This window comes from Prinia subflava, chromosome Z (assembly GCF_021018805.1).
Source record: "Prinia subflava isolate CZ2003 ecotype Zambia chromosome Z, Cam_Psub_1.2, whole genome shotgun sequence".
NCBI lineage: Eukaryota > Metazoa > Chordata > Aves > Passeriformes > Cisticolidae > Prinia > Prinia subflava.
The window spans coordinates 8682764-8702572 of record NC_086283.1 but is presented as its reverse complement, the minus strand read 5'-3'; the positions used below and the strand labels follow the sequence as shown (position 1 = coordinate 8702572).

The 19809-nt window shown below is 44.2% G+C and overlaps 1 protein-coding gene across 19 annotated transcripts in view; it reads right to left on the bottom strand.

The window, feature by feature from the left end:
- The window catches only part of CXXC4 (CXXC finger protein 4), a 135879-nt gene that overhangs the window by 110784 nt on the left and 5286 nt on the right, over positions 1–19809 (bottom strand). For 16 of the 19 annotated variants that reach the window (XR_010083632.1, XR_010083634.1, XR_010083635.1 and 13 more), the window contains exon 2: positions 14121–14252. The exons of the other annotated variants lie outside the window; for them this stretch is intronic. The gene's annotated coding sequence lies outside the window, so the exon portion shown is untranslated. The remainder of the gene's footprint in view (positions 1–14120; positions 14253–19809) is intronic. 19 annotated transcript variants of the gene reach the window in all.

Here is a 19809-nt window from a genome sequence, read left to right as displayed (position 1 = left end):
ACGTCTAACTTAAACCTATCCTCTTTCTGTGTAAAACTGTTGCCCTTTGCGCTGTCACTGCCGGTCTTGGTAATAAGTCTTTCTCCATCCTTCTTTCAAGTCCCTTCATATGTATTGAAAGGAGCTCAAAAGGTGTCCCGTGGCCTTGTTCACCATGACGTTCACACAGGGCCACCCCTCCAGCCTGTCCAGGTCCTTCCCTTTCCCCAGACAAATCCACTTCACCTTCTGCTTTCTGTCGTTCACAAACCTGCCAAGGCAGCACTTGCCAGCACTGTCTGTAGCAATAATAAAGATATTGATTAATTCCAGTCCCAATAGGGACCCCTGAGATTCCTTGTAACCAATCTCCATTGGGACATTGAGCCATTGACTGCAAAATTACTGGGATGCAGCCATCCAGCCAATTCCTTGTCCAACCAATAGTACACTCACCAAATTAATCTCTTTCCGATTTAGCAACAAGGATGTGGTCAAGTTCCTGGCCTGTTTGTTTGTTGCTGGTGGAGGAGGGTGCTGCTCGTGTGCAGGAATGACTGGCTTTGGAAAACATGAGGTTGTTAACCAGAAGGCTTCCGCTGGAGCACTTGACACACTGGCCAGAGCTACCATTGGCCAGGGCACAGCCGGCTGTGTGGGCACAGGATGGACAGCCTCCAGCTGCATCCATGCTCACTCACTCCATGGCTGCCTGCATGAGAAGAATATGTTCCCCTCAAATTACTCAGCAAGTAATGAGTGGCAGCAGCAGCCACTACAGCAATATAAATCCATGGGAAAGGATTTTTTCCCTCCCTGATCCGAGATAAAAATCTCAGAACAGCAGAGGCTACACCATTGACTAGGCTATTAAAATTATATTTATGAGGTAATCACTTATTTTAACTGCCAGCTACATAAAATCTATCATGGAAAAAAAAAAAAAAAAAAGACTTGGGGAATTTTATAATTATCATTTACACTTTCTTAAACCTATTTAACCAATCAAATTTTCAATTCTTCCACCCAAAAATATATCAGAAGGAACAGAGAAAGAAAGAGAGAAAGACTGAGAAAGTGTGAGAGAGAGACAAAGAAGGGAAGAAAGGAAGAAGGGAAGAAGGGAAGAAGGGAAGAAGGGAAGAAGAAAGAGGAAAGGAGGGAAGGAGGAAAGGAGGAAAGGAGGAAAGGAGGAAAGGAGGAAAGGTGGAAAGGAGGAAAGGTGGAAAGGAGGAAAGGAAGAAAGGAGGAAAGGAAGAAAGGAGGAAAGGAGGAAAGGAGGAAAGGAGGAGGTAGCAAATGAGCAGCTGAATAATCTCCAATGCAGGGCTGCAGGGGCTCTTCTCTGTTTATCCGAAGTCAATCCCTCCTGTGCACAAGAATGGCTCTTTAATTGCAGCTAGGGAGCAGGGAATGCCTTGTGCAGGTCTGGTGCACCACGAGCAGTGCCTTTATGGTGCCTCCAGCACTTAGAAACCCAAAGGAGGAGCCTGTGATACAGGGAAGAGAGGAATAAATGTGCAAGCAGTCAACAGAGTTGATTTGCAATGAAACAAACTGCTTTGTGCAGTGAAAACATCTTCATTTCTGCTGGAGGGTTGTTGGCAAGGTAAGAGCAGCATTCTGGTGCCCACCCCAGGCCAGCTCATGGCGAATGAGAAAGTTTCACTCAGGATCCTTCTGGGAGAGAGTCAGGACTCTCCTGGATCACTTTAGGTCTAGTGGAAAAGAGATGCTCTTAAGGATGCTCTGCAGGCTCAGTGCAAACACACAGGCTCTGCCAGAGAGGTGGTGGTTTTCCATACAGCAACCTCTGAACATGCACTTGCAACATTCCCCAAGTGTAGATGTTGCTTCACAGCAGCACACCCATTAATATCTGACCACCTCACCCCGCTCCTGGCACAGGCATTGCAGCTCTGTGCTTCCACACAAGGAAATGGCAGTGGAAGGTTATTGAGGCACACAGGTGCAGCCCCACGGTAGGTCTACAGCACACCGAGATTTACAGCCAAGGTTTTGGCCAATGGTTTAGTTTACACCAGATCACTGACTATGTGCATCTTGTTTGGCAGCTGATAGGCTGGGGCTTGGGCTCCTCAGCCTAGGGAAAGCAAAGAGAAGGCAACAGCGATGAGAGCAGGACTTAAAGACAATCCATGCATCCATCCGTCCATCCATCGATCCATCCCTCCGTCCGTCTGTCCATCCGTCCATCCGTCCATCCGTCCGTCCGTCCATCCATCCATCCATCCGTCTGTCCACCCCAGGGACCACATGTTTTGTCCTGGTTTTCATATTCCTCCTTTATCCATAAACACTTTGAATGCAACACCCTGGGCCATCTGGTCTCTCAGACTTTGCAAGGGTGAGTTACAAAATAACCAAGTAAAATGCAACAAGTTAAAACAAACACATGGTTTATCTTGCCTCACTGAGGATCTGTTGCACCTTTGGCTCTTTCCTCTCAACTTATCTGTACAAGTATAGATAGCGATAGTGATAGCGATAGCGATAGAGATAGAGATAGAGATAGAGATAGAGATAGAGATAGAGATAGAGATAGAGATAGAGATAGAGATAGAGATAGAGATAGAGATAGAGATAGAGATAGAGATAGAGATAGAGATAGAGATAGAGATAGAGATAGAGATAGAGATAGAGACAGAGACAGAGACAGAGAGATAGATACTGAACTGCTCATTGATTCTTGATAAGAAATTCATTTTAATTCAGCAGGTGTGCAGAACTCAAAGTTTGCTATGCCACATGCTTGACCATACTTTTAAATTTAAATTGAGAGAAAACAACTATCTCCCAACTATGCCAATCAGCTATTTAGAGTGCCAGAAAGATCATGGTATTTCTTCAATGTTCTCAGTGTCAGAGCACGTATGTTTTTCTTTTTGGAAAGCATTCAGATTGTTTCTTGCACTTTTAAAAAAGGATTTTGTTATCCTTTTAGTTTCAGAAGAGCTTCCTGACTGTGTTGTGTAGGTAGCAGCATGCTGGATAGCAAGAAGTTTTGATTTCAGTATTACTAAATCAGTTTGGCATTTGTGGTAAAAACATGTAACTTCCACGCGTTTGTTTACATGTAAGCATCCAAATATTCCGAGCAGAGTTTAATGCCGGTGTGGCAGCAGGGCTCTATAGGTCAAACGTGTCCTGCAGGAACAAGGTGTGGAAATAATGAGTTCAGCATGTGGTAGATTGTGCCATCAGTATATAGTGGTGGCAAAATTTTGTCATTAACAAAAATGTATAATTTACAGTAGGTGGACCTACTTCAGGAATCAGACAGAAAAAAGAAAAACCTTATTTCATTCATTCCTGCTTCTGCTGAAGTGCATATTTGTCACAAAACAAACTTGGCTATTTTAAGGGCATACTAAATCCTTGCAAAGGAGGATTTCACTCTGGGAAGAAGAAAACTGGGCAATACAGCCGTACGAGTCATAGAGCAGAGCATATAATGACTCACTATTTATCAACAAAGACACAGCCATGCGCAGGATGTGATGGTCTGTGATGGGCTGATGTCACAGCATGGAGTGGGAAGACAAGACAATGAGACTATTATGACTATCTTTAACTGCATAGTACAATCAGATACTTATTACTGTTATTAGTCACTGCAATTCTGTAATTCTGCAAACCTACTCCGTCCATGTACAAAGTTGTGAAAAATTTATATAGCAGATCATTAGTTTTTCTTACAAATTCCTTCTCATTTAGGTTTTCTAAGAGATGTCTAAACTGGGCAGAGAAGTTTTAGAAAAAAAAAACGCTCTGAAGTTATCCCTTATAGGAACAGAAAAATACCATATAACCAGTACAATTCATTCAAAAGAATGAATCAGGCTCCTGGAGAAAGAAGTCATTCAAAACATAGGACTAAATGAAAAAATCTCCTCATATTCTTTTTATTTGCTTCTCTTGCTTTGCATACTTCAGGCTTAGACTTTCAACCTTTTCTTTGCAATCACAGCAGATGGAAACTTACTTTTTTATAATTGAAAATGAGAATCCCGTTTAATCACACAAATGCCAGAACTAAAGCTTCAAGGAAAGCTCCTTCCCCTTCAGCTTGTGATTTGGCAGTGCTGAAGGTACAGCCAGACAGTTCTGAGACTTACAGGGACAGTCCATAAGAGGCAGGCATTTAATAAGCAACATTTGGCAATACTAATGGGCTCCATAGGAGCAAATTTTCATCCCTCTAAGAAGAGCAAGCTGAGAAGTACAATCTAACTTTTTTTTTTTTTTTCAAATCATATAGTAGAAAAATGAGGCAGACTGTAAAAGTAGGCAAGTGGAGTATACACATCTTGTAAGGCTTAGCCCTTAAAGAAAAAAGCAAAGGGCTGTCCACATCCACCCTTCTGCTTTTGGGGAAGGGCCATACTCAGCCTTCTGCTCATGCACCAAACCTGGCACACAGAGGTCCTAATACAGCTCCTCTCCTGCCTTTGCTTGGGGTCCCACAAACCAACAATGTCAGTATCCTGCCAAGTTCCCTCTGGGCCATCACATGGGTAGCACCCTTTTACCAGGGCTAAATCTTGGCTCATGCCCAAGTGAGCAGTCACAGCACCAAGGATGGGTGCTCTCAGTCTGTCAGGGACCTGACTCTTAAAAGCTTGTGGATGTTTGTCTTCCAAGTCAGTGAGGTACAGTCTATCTGATGAGAAACATTATCAGCTCTTAGTAATTTGTGCTGCCCACTGCAAAAATCTAAATAAGGTTATTTCAATTGGCTTTTTCAATTAATTTTTCCACAGGTTTTTTTTTAGATTGCTGCTGTTATCTTTCATATTCATTTCTATAAGCTGTTTCCAGTTAGATGGCTGATATACTTGAAGAAATTACAAACCAGTAACTCTTGAGAGGAAGTGAACACAGAAGGTCTATCAAATCCCACTGTGCAATAATCATGATTGAAACAGAACAAAATCTCAGATGCTTTTTACCCAGCAAACTAGAAATCGGCAGTCCCATAAGCTTTAAAGCACATCTTGTCAAAACAGCAAGTTTCTCCCTCGTACATTACCCCAGTGACGTCCCCAATACAAAAATAAATCACAAGCCTAACCTTGGAGGAGCAGTCTGAATTCAATGGTCAGTGCAGGGCATCAGCAAGGGAATATAACATAACACCTAATTATTCTCTTGCTCTTTCCTTCTGCAAGCCCACACATCTTTTCATTCTTTCCTTTCCTTGAGTATTATTTTTGGGAACAACAAAAGATCTGTAAAACTGAAACCATTTTTATCGACTTTTGGAGCCACATATTACATCTGCTCCAAGCTTTTCAATTAATCAGTACATCGCTTCATCACACCCCCTTTAACTCTACTTAGCAAGTCACTGGCAACAAAATCATGTTTTACCATGCCATCTCCCAATCTTCCCTGTCCCATCCAATTGCATACTGGCACCATTTGCCCTGAGCAGACACTTAGGGCATTACATGGGGGGAGAAGAGGAAATAGACAATTTCCCATTGCCAGGTGTTTTGAGTCTGCTTGATTTCAGCACAGGGAATGTCAGGGGTACCTAGTGACACTTTCTGTGCAGCCAACCTGTGCTAGCCAAGGGAAGCCTTAGCAGTGCACCAAAGCAGGTCTGCCCCACTCCCTCATGAAGCACTTGGTCTGGTTGGCAGGGCGGGCATCCCAGGACTGACGGTAGTGCAGGGATTGTCTGGCTCTGGTTTCAGCAGATTTTGTTTCATGAAGGGTGTAGGCTGTTTTACAGCACACATTCCCATCCCTCATATCCTCTCCTGGCACCAGTAATGTGCCCCAGCCAGCACTGAAAGCACCAGGTTTTCTTCCCGCTGCAAAATTAACATGTGGTGGCACAGCACACATCCCCAGGTAACAGCACTCCTGGCCTCTGCGAGTGCCACAATCTGCTGTGAGGGCACAAACTGCTGCCTGTGTCTGCCCTGCAGGAAAGCAGCAAGCACACAAAATGAGGTTTTTCCTCCTTTTCAATTTAACAGTCTCTTGGTACTACTCAGGTAATTATACCAGTGTGTCTCTTTGTAAGCTTTTTTTATTGTCCCTAGTATTCCCTCTGGCAAAGAACTAAGGAAAACATCAATTTTCTAAAAGCACTCTGGCTTAAGCTGGCCAGTGATGTAACGTGGCCATCCCTGAAGTCCAGAGTGTGCAACTATAACCAAAATGAAGTAATTTCTTGTTTCCGGAACAATTTCTTTAGCACTGCTAAGAAAGGTCTGTAAACTAGAAAATGTACACTGAAGTGGTGTTTGTTTTTTTTTTTCCCCTCCATGACTACAAGAAAACATTTTGAGGATCATTTTGAGGATCTATTCTAAAAGGTATTTTGGTAAAATGCTTACTCAGCAAAACTCAGTGTCTGCTATCTGGCCTCTACCAGTGGAAAAATGCATATTCTCAGCCTCAATGCTTCCAGCAGTAGCTTTGGATTGGTGACAAGGACAGTATTTTCACCCCAACAAGTCATTTTAGCATTTATCTGCAAATGATGGACAAAAGCGTTTTGCAGTGAAAGAAGCAAAGCAACATTATTTAAGATGAATGATGGCCAGTTTTGAGATGTCCAGTAAGATAATGATACAGGGTCTTTTTAATCGTCTCTTAATAGATGTTTGAAATTTCAGGCACCAGTCCTTCCAGTACAGGTACTAATGTTAATGCTAAAGGATAAAATGCATCAAAGGGCTCAAGCCACTTGATTGCCAAAATATCTAATTTCACTCTTCTGAATGAAGCTTTTCTTTCAGTTTTTAAACAAGCCAGACATCAAGCTGATCAAGGTTAGTATATTTGAATAAACCTTTAAACTCTAACAGCTTAATGTGACTAGAAACAGTATTATGTAGTACCAGTACCTTCTTAATTATTTTTGTTTTAATAATTATTTCCCTTTTAATAAGCTCTTGCTCTTTAAGGGTGCAAATAACTCTGGTGAAGTGAAATGAGCCCACTTCTCTTAATAGTACAGGCATATATTTGCAGTCTCTTTAGTGTTCCCTCTAACTAGGGAGGGACTGAATTCATCCCATTCATTAAAACACTTTCCAAAAAGCCCAGGTAACTTCCACACCTCATCCTGTGGCATATAGATTGGCCACTCTGAGGGTTATTGACACGTTTGTAAATGGTCCCTTGGGTATCTTCACCATCGAATCATTTTGGAAGACCCAGGACCAGCTGAGAAATGTGAATTCCCCTCTTCTCAAAAGTGCTTTGAATGAATCTTATGGTGTAGGAATTGGGTGTTGACCCATTTGTGAACGAGGATTTACAGCAACTTTATAATTCCCACAAATCTTTACACAGTCTTGGGAGCACACATGGCTGGTGTAGCTGCTGGCCTGGAATCTGCAGGTGAAACTACACCCAGTGTCTGCAACCCATCCCACTGCTCCTCTGATCTATCCTATCGCCTCTGTGCAGCCACCCTCCCACACAAATGGCACCAGTGTCACCCACAGCCATTGAGAAATGGCACCGCCTGCTCCTCCAGCCTTCCCGTTGTGCCACCTAGGAAACAAAGGTCTGCCTCACACATAGGGCTCTACATTTTAGCTCTTGGCTCCCCCTCCCTGGCAAGTGTCCGGCATGCTGCTCTTTGGTCTGGCTTATAAATACATTTTAACTTTCTGACTTTCAGCAGGAGACCCATCTCCTTCAGTCGCAGTTAATTTTAAGGGCATGCAGATACACAGAGAAGTTACTGTGACAACCACACAACCTAAAACTCCTTCTCTCCCCTTTCTGGGACACCTTAACAAGAAGTTAATTTCCTTCACACTTACTCAAGAAATTTTTCTTTGCTAGTCTCCCAGGCCTAATGCCACACAGTTTGTTTTCACAGTAACAGGATATGTAGGAAGTCAGCCCATCCCTGCCATGCCAGTAAAGGGGGTCGGGCCCTTCAGCTTTTGCTCTAAGGGGTATCCTCATTCTGAGCCATGCTCATCCAAGGCATGTACCACCTACCCTTTCCCAAAGGTTTTTCTAGATGGTGGAGCTCCCTCTGGTAGTGTACCATCCTATTCATCACATGCAATGAGTTTTCAGTCACTGTGCACAGCATCTTTCAGTACAGAAGGGCCTGCATGAGGCTGGGTCCACACAGCAGTGCTCTGCTGCTGCACTTTGGCTTTCCTCTAGGACACATAAAGCTCCACCCTATCAAAGTTACATGGCACCTAAAGTATCTCCCGTGGCAGCCCTCAGGGCTGGATTGTGCTGTGCAAGCATACACCATTTTTACCCCACAAACAAATTTGGGGTTGACCTGCATTTAAAAACAACAAACAAACAAACAAACAAACAAACAAGGAAGAATCGCTATTTAGGCTTGCTAAGAGCTCAGTAATATTTCCTCTTCCTAGCTAATTCTTAGATTTTTTTTAAAAAAGAAACCTCTGGTAAGTATAATGGCTTTAAATGCTCTATTACCCCTTTATATTCTTTCTCACCAAGTTCTTGTGGAAAATATGTCTTTAGGCACTCAAAATGCTTTCCAGCCAACAGTCGGAAAACAGCCTTTGCTGAGCTGCATTTTCTATAGTATTTGCATAAAAATACAGTTCAATTCTCACTATATGCAGCAAAAATCTCTTTTATTTCCGTTAAGTTGGAAACTGTCCATATTGCCATATGTAGCCATTTTATCTTTCCTCATTCCTTTCTTATAAAGCACAGTCCTTGCTGCCAGCTTGTTTTATGTTTTTCCCATTCATAGGGAAGTGAAAAAAATCAGCATGATTCCTGGAGGGACAGCAGCAGAACAATAACTTTGCTTACAATCCAGAACAGCAAAAAAATCACCAAATCTAACTATTTAAGGCACCCCACTACAAAACCAAGGTTCAAACTCTTTGTTTTCCTAGTGAGTGCTGGTTTGCAATGTGCTCTTAAATTATGAGTGATAGCAGTTTCCCAGTGTTTCACAAATGGGATGTTTAAAATAAATACTTGAGATTCAGTCATTTAACAAAACAGAGCTTCCTATTTCTGGTTTTATGTGATACATTGTACCTAAGATCTGTGTGACAGTGATGCACTTCTGGCAGCAAACTGGAATATCTGCAAACATTTTCAATAATCTGGTATAAAGTTTGTTTCCTTGCTGTTCAGGCTGATTTCACTCATACAGACACAGATCATAGCATCAGCTTTAGTAAAGTTACGGGAAAGATAAATTCAGCCCTTTTAGTTTGTGTTTACAGAGTCATACATTTTTTATAGTTCTACAGGCAGAGAGATTTCTGTTTAAAGCAGTGTTTTTCTGGAGAAGACTACAGCACCATCACATGATTTCAAGGTGATTATATATAAATGAAATAGATAATTCAGAAGGCAGCCCCTTATACTCATCACGATGAGTGGGTGGCAATGATACAGCGAGTGTTTGCAAAAATGTTGAGCTAGTGAGAAGAGTTGTTTTTACTAATTGCACTGATTTTGGTCTGAATGCCAATTTTGTGTCCAGCTTTACCATCAACAGACTGTACCAGCTCCTCAAATAGTCTCATTTTCCCTGGTTTTACTCATCTAATGGTACTCACTGCTACTCAGGAATCATTAAATCTAGTCCCATGTCAGTCCTTATGCCTTGTTTGCACTAGAAAAACAATTATTTAAGCCTTTAAAACATCTGACCTCTCATTTCTTTGCTTTAACCACACTGCAACATTAGAGAACAGAGCTCAGAAGAAAACACTTTCATCTGTCTCATTTCATTGTAACACTATCTTGCAGAGCCAGGGTTGGGGCGAAAGTGGCGTTGTTGTATTTCTGTTTGTTTTTAGGGAGGCACAGGGATGCTCCCTGAATGCAACCAAGTGCAGTTGGAAAAAGCAGGGGCTCGGTTCAGCACTGCGCACATGTCCCAGTGTGGTGTGACGCTGATTCCGGCAGCAATATGCAGAGAAGGCTACTTGGCTTTGGACTAGTCACTTCCAAATGACCTTCGTGTCCCTTGCACGTCTGCTCCTTGCTGCTGCCCTGGGCAAGGAAGGTGAGCTCCAGGCTGCAGGTATCCCCTTGTGCTGGGATGGGGAACAGCCGAGCAGACAGAGAGGGCATCACCCCTTTGGAACAGTGGAATAGTTGGATGGGGAGGGAGGGAAAATGTTATTTCCTGTGTGAGTCACCTCGAGTTAAAGCCTCTGGGTTGTGTACAGCAGCTGAGGCTGGTGCTGTCACTCAGCGAGTAATAAAAGAGATGCCAGCTCCTGTCTGAACTCATTTTTCATTCTGGCACTCAGGGAACTCACTCATCTCAGTAACTCTTTGTAGATCTTGATTGTCACACATGCTGGGCTGCCTGTCCCAGAAAGGCAGACACCTTCCTACCAAATGTGGAAGCAAAGCCAAGCCCAGAGGAGAGAGGTTTAGCCACAGTGTTTGTTTTGGGATTTCCCATCTCAAGTGCCTGTACAGGTCACTCTCTGCCTCTGCTCAGCAAACCTTTCTCTCCTAGACTTTCACTCAGGCACAGACTCATGCACAGGAGGCAGGGGGCAAAGACAGATTTTACCCATGCCAACTCTGAACTCTCATTTGCAAGGAAATTTGCCATTTGCCCTCTCAGGCAATAAATGGCCATTGTGTTTTGGGAGCTTTTCTTGCTGCTGCTCAGCATCACCTACTTTCAGGTAGGCAAGAGCTAGCCCTGCTTTTTAGCATTTCTCATTGTGTCATGTAAGAACCAGAAATCTCACCCAGAACCTGTCCAGCTTCAGCAAATGATGCTTGGATCCAGGGGCACGGTGTGAACAGGAAGCTGCAACCAGTGCCATTTGGCTCTGCTCATTTTGGCATACTGGAGTCCTGTGGGCAACATTCCTGCTGCTGGTACATTTTTAATTTTTTATACGAAAATATAAGTGCAACAGCATCCAAACTGCAAAGCTTCCCAAGGAGGCACATTGCCAATCCTGCTTGTTGGCCAAATTGGGCAGAGGAGCAGGAACATCCCTGCAGCAGCAAAGGCACTGAGACAGGCTGGATGAGGTGGATTTCCCTGAACAGTAACAGGTGAAAATGGAGACTCGTTGAAAAGAAAAAAGACACAAACAATGCCTCCCCAACCAATCAACCAAAAAATATCCCAAACAAAAACCCTAAAACCAAACAGAAATGGGATCAAGGAAAAAGTATGTAAGAGAAGCTGTATGGCAGTGAGAAGAATTCTACTGAAATTCTGTCTCACTAATGCCAACAGCTTAGTTATCCTTTCTGCTTCTTTCAACACCTATCCATCATCACGTCCTCTTGCTGACTTCTGATCTTCAGCTGCTGATCTTCCAGAAAACTCTCACATGGTTAACTACTGGGAACAGTCCCATCCCAGTAAAAGAGGACTAATCTTAGTAAGAGTTAGCGCCTAAATTTCAGACTAGGGCCCTGGCATATGAAGTTTTCCAGGCAGCAGCTGCCATAAAACTGTTCAGCACCTAAAAGATCTATACAAATTGTTTAAGCAATGTTAAAACCAGCCAACAACAACCCACTGGATTTTTGCCTGGTTGCACAATGCCGGGGCTGGAGCCTTTACCACTGCCCAGCTTCCAGTCCCACTTGCAGCCCTTGGGCTCGGGGAATACCAGTCCTTCCCAGGCTTTAATTGATGGAGCTTTAAAACTTTGCGTTTATCATCAACCACCTTGACTAGGAGTTTTATTTAATTGTGTTAGCTACTTGTGTGTTGTAATCGCAGCACAGCTACAAGCTCGTCTTGGATTTCTGCCACACTGATGCTCATGGCCTCCATTTAACAGGCTTACCTGCATGCTGCCCCTCTCCTGGAGACTGAGTAGGCGATGTGAACTTCAGCACAAAGGGATTGAAAGAGGCTTTCTAGTCACTCAAAGTTATCAGAAAGCATTTTAAGAGTATTTTGAATCTGCATTTTTAAGAGAATGAGCAAGATCCACAGGTGTACTATACCAGCAGAATGAAAGTGGACTCAAAAAAGGTTAAGTTATGCCAGACGGATCACTAACCCTGGATTCTAAATAAGTACAATATAAAAATACAGAAATCATTCACAGAGAGAGTGGCAGAGTGAGAAGTTGAAGCTCATCTTGGGTGCTCACATGTGTTTGTGCCCAACAGAAGGTAAGTCACCCCGCTGCATTGAAGGGGCTGTTTCACATGCTGAGAAACAATGCACAATTTCCATTATGTAAAAGGACAAAGTCCTTCCTGGATGAGGCTTGAAGTGACTGTGTAGCCTCAGAGACAACAAGCACTTAAACCAGATTTTGCCACAGGGCTAAATAACGAAGATTGGTGTTTAGCAAGTAACTTAGGAAACAGCATCATCCATGGGTTCTTTTTCACATGACAGAACTGAACTCAGAAGAGTGAAGAAATGTACATAGAGTCATTTCTCCAGCTGTAGTGTGCTGACTTTGTCAGCCATGATCTAAGTCCCTGAAACCTCCATGCAGAGTGTTTCAAGCTTGTTCCCCTGACAGCCAGAAGCATGAGCACACAAGGGATGCCATCAGCAAGGAAGGGTAGAGGAGGCAGGTGGGGGCTGCTACTCTTCTGGTGGGTTGAGCCTGCAGCTCCCCATGCTGCTGCCACAGCTCCAGCCTGCACCACAGATGCTCACCTCCTCTCCTCCACACCATCCCGGCCTACCAGGCTTTCATCTCATCTCCAGCACATAAGGGTGGGAGAAGCTCCTTTCTTCACCTCAGGATGAGCTCTGGTCTCCTTTGCTTGTGTGTCATGCTCTCACCACCTGAGTGTGGGCTGGGCAGCAGCCTGGCAGCTTGGGGAAGCACAGGTTTACTATTAAAGGCACTGGGGTGAAAGGCTTCTTGTTTCCTTATCCTTCCTTCAGATGAGGATATTCTTAAAGTTTGGGAAAGGATTCAAGTCAGATGAGAAAAAAAATCCCAACCATTTCCAGGCATATTTATAAAACAAGTTTGTTGTTGTTTTTTGATTTTTAGTTTTGGTTTGGTTTGTTTTTGGTTTTTTTTTTTTGCCTACTGGTTTATTTTTGCACAGGCTGTGCTTTCATAATGGGATCTTCTTGCTTGTTTTGAGGGTTTGTTTTGTTGTCTTTTTTTTTTTCTTTAAAAGGAAAACAATGAAAAAAATCATCATCCTAGTGGCTAGTAATTTTCAGGTCAGATATGAGGTAAAATTAGAAGCAATTATGCAACTTTTTGGAGTCTGTACAGAAACAGAAGTGCTGCTCATTTCAGCTGCTGCACTGTTGTGCATTTGTGGCAGGCTGTGGTCTCGCAGACCGCACGCAGACCTAACAGCCTATATTTTTTGGTATGTAACTCTAGATCATACTCTAACGCTCTGCCTTCCTTTCCAGAGCTGTTAAATGGAGCCAAGAGGAATTTTCACAGACAGGATTCATCAGGAAATGGGCAAGATGCGCTTGGGATAAAGACTATAATTACCACTCCAGTTTTTGATGTCGGTCCCTCCAGCAGTGTTCAATGCACAAAATGCTTTTCTGGGAGCCTTGCTGATGAGCAGGTTTTCTGCCCCAGCCATAAAGCACATCTGACAACGAGGAAGGACCCACAGCCCTGCAGTCCCTGGGGGGAGCCCAAATGATGCCCCAGCCACCCTTAACTCAGATTATTTCAACAAACCAGCCAGTCATCCCTTATTGTGGATTTACCCCCGCCTGAAGCAGCTGCACAGGACATGCCAAGCCCATGGCTCTGGGGGTGACCTCAGCCACCACACTGTGCCTGGTTCCTGCCACCCTAAATGCACAGTCAAGGCTTAGGGCAACCTTTGACTGTCTTTGATGAACATTACAAGCATTACAAGTATTTTCAGGCAATGAATCCCTGCTGTGACAAGAAATACAAAACAAGGGAAATAAAATTGCATAGGTTGTTGTTTCAGCTCAGGATAATGACTCCAGCAGCATCTGCAGGCTGACACACTGCTTAGATTAATGTTGCTTTCAAGAATGTGGCTTGATTTTTCTTTTTAACATTTGTCTTTACCAACAAGCCCCTCACCTTAGCACCGAATAATTGACTCAGCCTTGAAGATACTAGAGCTTGTCACAATGCTTTAAATATTGGGCTGCAGCTCTCCCAAAGCCAAGAAGACAACGAGGTCTCACCTACCTGTGCCATGGTGGGTTTGGGTGTGCTGGACCACCAGATGCCCTGGTGAGGACAAGAAGCTCCTCACCACTGCTCCCAGACTTGACTGCTCAGGCTTCCCAAAACGTCAAAGCTCAAGGGTTTCCCCCAGATCTGCTTGGTGAAAGGAAAAACAGGGAGCACTGCTTGTCATCCAATCCCCCACAATGCTAGACCATGCAGCTCTTCATAGTTTTCTTCCTTTCTAAAACTTTTTAGTTTTACACTTTTAGTGTAAAAGTACACTTTTAGTTCACTGGCAAAAGTGACTAAGTGCAATCACTATATAACAGAGCCTTATGTTCATTTTCAAGTACACACCAACCATCTTCCTGTACAGAGGAGAACCCAGCCCAACAAAAATCATCTTGACTACAGACTACCTTGCCATGTTCTCCAAAGAGATATTTTTCAGTGGTATTTTAAGCACCAAAAAGGAAAAAAGAGAGGAAACTCTTTAAAGTCAGCAACAGAAAGGTAAGATCTATTCAGATAAACACAGACGTGATAGCACAATTTTCTTTCGTCTTCTTTCTATTAAATCTAAAAAAATATTTTTAACTGATTCTTGAGGCAGTTTTTGAAGTTCAATAAATGCTTCAGAAATCAGTTGGGAGTCCACAAATGTTAATAGTATTTCTCTCATTTCAATAAAAATGGCCTCATTAACATGCCAGCTGCTAAAATGTGTGATACCAACTGTGTCCTTCTGCCAGCCTGCAGGGAAGCATTCCTACTTACTACTCAGTTTTGCTTTAAGAGACCATTCAGGAAACATATCCATTTTACATTCAGATAATAATTACTTCACTACTGCCCTACCCACCAAAATGGCTCTAAAAGTCCCTGGCAGCTCTTCCAAAAAGCTGAGCTCAGGCTGGCTTTCTTTGAGAATATTCTTTCCACTGGCAAGTAAAAACTCATTTGCTTTCCCATCCATTAGCACAGAAGGAGCCAGGTGAGCACAGCGCCTGTCTGAAGCAAGAAGTTTTTTATTATGGCTCTGCTAGGTGGAAATAAATAATCTTTGCTCAGCTCTGCTGCTGTCAAGCCACAACCATTGGCTGCAGCTCCCTGGACTGTGTGCAAGCACCCAACCTCCAGTTCCAAAAGTTGAAAGCCACATTGCAGTTAGCACAAGAGCAAGAGCCTGTTGGCTTCACCCATTTACACGAACTAAGGATGACCCACATTTTGGCTTTAGAAACACCTTTTCAACTTGTGTCTGTGCATTGTGGTTAGATTGCTGAGACTCTTGGAATGAAAGCCATTAGGAGCTTTCAGGAGTGGGGTGATGCCTGCGTTTGGATGGCCACAGCACCCAACCCAGGTTCAGGGCAGAAATAACATTTGGAAGCTCATTTTGAAACTTAATTTGCTCCTTTAGGCTCCTTAAGTCAGCTACTGCTGCTGCCACTCTGCTGCCTGTGGCACGCTGCAGGCTTGAGACATTGCTGTGGTGCTTTGAGGACACGCTAATAGTGGGAGCAATAATTATGTGCCAAAATAAACCATGTCATTAGGCCACAAGGTAATTTACAGAGAACATGCAGGACACTATTCAATAAAGTACTGATCAAGCCAAAGACATTGGCAAAACCCAGCTCAGAAATGTCACCAACAAGTGGCAATGCCAAAAATCTCCACATCTAATACGTATCTCCAGCATAAAGCTGCATTAATAATTCAATATCCCAGCTCAAGAAAAACAACACATTGGCCTTTAAGAGTCAGAGTTTCATTCTCGGATGTTGTGGATGCCTCTTCTTCGTGCTTACATTTGTTTCCAGCTGGTGCCCTACCTGCCAGCAAGCTGTTCACATAGTTCAGTGGCGCTGGATGTGCCAAGCAATAGTCATTGTACCCAAACCAGCTTGGATAGCAACACACATGCCAGCCTGCCTGCAAACCCCTGTTGCCTCTCCATGGCAGACAAAAGTAGCTCGTGACTGGCTGTGCCACAGGTATCCCCCAGTGCAATCCCAGAGGAGATGTCAGCAATCACGCCAAGAAACCCTTTTCTCACTGTTTTGGAGCATCCCAAATGCCTTACCATGACCATTCTATCCCATAAGAGCCAGCAAGAGGCTGTGAAATCCTCATCACGCTCAGATACACCTTTGATGGGGAATCACAGAGGGAACTTAGCCCCCCATGGCTGAAGAGCAGCTGTGCAGGATGCAATCCTAAAAAGCAGGCCAGAGTCTGCAAAAGGCAGAGCAATGACAAGCAAAATTAGGCAGCAGTGAAGAGCCACTGCAGCAGCAGGTCCTACATGTGGCTACCCAGAAGCTGAGTCCACAAGTCCTTGTCATCCTGCAGCTCCTACCCTGGGGGCTGGCCCACCAGGATGCAGCTCAGACATTTTGGTGCAAGGATCTGAGTCCATATTACCAGTGGAAGTGGATTTAATCTAGAAACACGAATCACCAAATCAGCTGATTTGGCTCTCCTACCTCATGCTGCAAGGGGAAAAAGGGAAAACTGAAAGCAGCACTCTCTGTTTGAAGCAGCACAACCTATTTGACTATTTCCTGAGCCCCTTGTGCAAGGAGAAACAGTGTCATACACCTGCCTTCATCCTCTTTTTTACCTATTCCTTACCAAATGCCACCTAGGACTGTTAAAAAGGTAATGGATTTTCCACTGCTTACATTAGCATCCTGCTGGGTCAGAGGCACAAGAAAACGTCCCACTCCAGCACCCTCAGACCCACCACAGTTTCAGGCTCTGGCAAACACCAGAGAGACATCCTACCTGCATCCCAGATGTGCCCCAGACTCTGAGAAACCTTGCCAGTGAATGACAAAGTAAGTGCTTCAGCTCAGTGCACTGCCAAAATGTAGGCAAAGTACACTGCTCTGGAGCACAGGGGGGACTGGAAAGGGAAACGTGTCCTGCAACCATGGCGAGTACAGGACCTGCAAATCCCACCTGTGACTCTGTGAGGCCCCAACTGCTTGGTGCCTTTCAGTGGAGTTCTGACTGCTGTTCCCCCTTGTGCTGAAATAAACCTCGCATCCTGTGGCAGGCAGGGTGACACCCCAGTGTCTGTCACCACTCTGGACAGCCTGTGCAAGGGAGATGGAGACAGCAATCCTTCCCACAGTGATCAGAGCTTCTGAAATGACTCCACTGCCTGCCAGTAATCAGTCTCAGGGCATCTCAAGTTCACATATAAAGCATAACTAAAGAGAAAGTGAGACAGACCACAAGCAGAAAAAGCCACAGGAAGGCTGAACAGTTCTTCTGAATTCACTGTGAGATGCTGAGCACAAAGCCAGGCAAAGATCCTCAAACGCCACAAAAGGAATCAGGGTAAAACCATGGGGTAAAACCACAGGGGCTACTTAACACAAAGGTTAAAACACAAACAGTTTCGGAAAGTGATTTGAGATATTCACAGGCCAGCCTGCCCAAGACCATGGGGTATAATTGCTTCCGTGTTGTCTTTGAGGACATCGTTGATGGCCAGAGTGTGGCCACAGGTCCATGTGTAAACACTGGGACCTCCACCATAACACTGAGCAGTGGCAGCCCATGAAGGCAGGGGAGAGGACACTGGAGAGGCCCCTCTGCCTCTGGCCACCCAACCAGAGGCACAAGGTGCCCTCCAGGAGGCTGTGATGGTGAGTGGAGCTCATTAGGCTGTCTGATACATAGTCCAAACAGGGATATCTGCCACCAAGGACAACTTTGAAGAGCTACAAACATTTTGCTCAGCAACGAAGTATATTTTTTTTTAGATTTCACTTACCGGGCTCTGTGAAAGAGATCTCAATAGCTGCAGTATTTTCAAATTTCTCAGGTAAGCTTCTTTTAAAGTGCAATTATGGGGTTTTTTTTGGCATTACAGACTCAAAGGTGCAGGCATCAGGTTGGTGTTCTCCAGACCTACATGTTCATGGACTATTCCCAGTAAATCATCACTCCCACTCCATCCGTGTTGCAAGCTTTCCTCCCGGGACACCCAGTGCAGACCCCTGAGTCCTGGGAGAGGCAGGCAGCCCAGCCACCCCCTTCCTCTCTTGGTTTTATTTTGAGTATTTTGCTGGAGAGGTCAGAGTGTGGCAGCACAGCCACGGCTGAGGCTCTTCCCGGAGGGAGGGAGAACACAGAGGTTTTGAAGCAATGATAAGCGAGAACACCGCAATTAGGGGCTTGTTGTTTCTCCGGCAAATTTGCATTTTAAATTATGTTTTGGCATAATTGTGTTTCATTTTTCTTTTCACTTTGACTTATGTAACTTTTATTATTTCCTAAGGATGGTTTGAAATACTATTATAAGACTATAATTTTAAAAAGGAAATTATTTTATATCAATATTTCTTTTTCCTCAAAATATTCCTTTGAGATTAACCACTGGGGACTGGGGGCAGGAAAGTCATCCGAGAGGAGAGGGAGACAAATAAGCTTCACCCTGAGAAAGGAGCTGTGAGTTCTGGCTTATTACCCCAAGCTCAGCAGAAAGCAAGGGGGGCTTTAGCAAAGATTTCACCCCAGCCACCTCCTGGCCAGGCAGACACCCTGACCCCACCATGGGGAAAAATCCCAATTACCAGCCCCTTCACTCCAGAAGTTCATGGCTTGGCCTTGAGTGCTAAATCTAATTATCTTGAGGTCCCATTATGCAAATACACCTTGACAGCTCTGCTGTCAGGATAGATTAACCTACAGCCACAGGCCCCTGCATCCCCTCCATACCGCTGCTGGTTGTGTGAAAAGTCAAACAGTACCAGTGTGGCCAATCTGTTGCTCCTTTGTTTCCCATCCCTTCCTCACAGCTCCTTGCCACTCACCAAATACTCAGTGCTGCCCTGGAACTGAGAGCAGGAGGTTTGGCCCCTGACAGGGCTGTAAACCTGCTGAGCCCCCACAGCTGGCTGTCCATGCCATGGGAAAGATGTGTGAGTTAAGAGAATCACCTCAGCTCCCTCAATACACCCAAAAAAAAGGGATATCTAGATCTCTCCAGCATGCTCTGAAGAGCAAAGAACAGCCAGTCGAGATGCACTTCAATCCATAATAAAACAACATTGCTGCTATTGTCAGGCATCTGAATGGAGATGTGAAGGTTAGATGAGCCTGTGTTATATTTAATGCTGTCAAATACTGTTTGAACACAAAGTGGGGTTTGTGTTGTTGCTGCACTCCCTGCCTGCAAGGCTGTCCTACAGTCTGAAACAACCTCCAGCATGTAATGGGCTCATTTTTTCACAACTGCAGAATTCTAGTCAAGAAAATGACGGGGACTTTCTATTTGAATGTCACCTCCAATATGTCATGTTAATTTTCCTTTTTTAAGACCCTCATCTGGATGCTAATGCCAGATGATTATGTTGGTGTATGAAGCCAATGCAAGCAGGTCTAAGTAAAAGGCCACCAATTCATATCCCATCAGGACAGAGGTTTTGGGTTTATTGCCACAGTCATCCCAATTTTGATCTGAGTTAAGCCAATATTAATTAAAATTAAAAAAAATAAATTGATAACTGGTGGGGGAAGGTCCATGGCTGCTGTTAATCTGCACATCTCCTCCAAAAGCAGTGCTTCTGCAGAGACTGACCCTGAGTGGACATGTCCATCCCAGCCAGCAAGGCCACACAGGACATCACAGGGGCTGTTGTTGAGGCAGGGGTGAATGCTGCTTTCAGCCTTGTTTGCAGAGCTT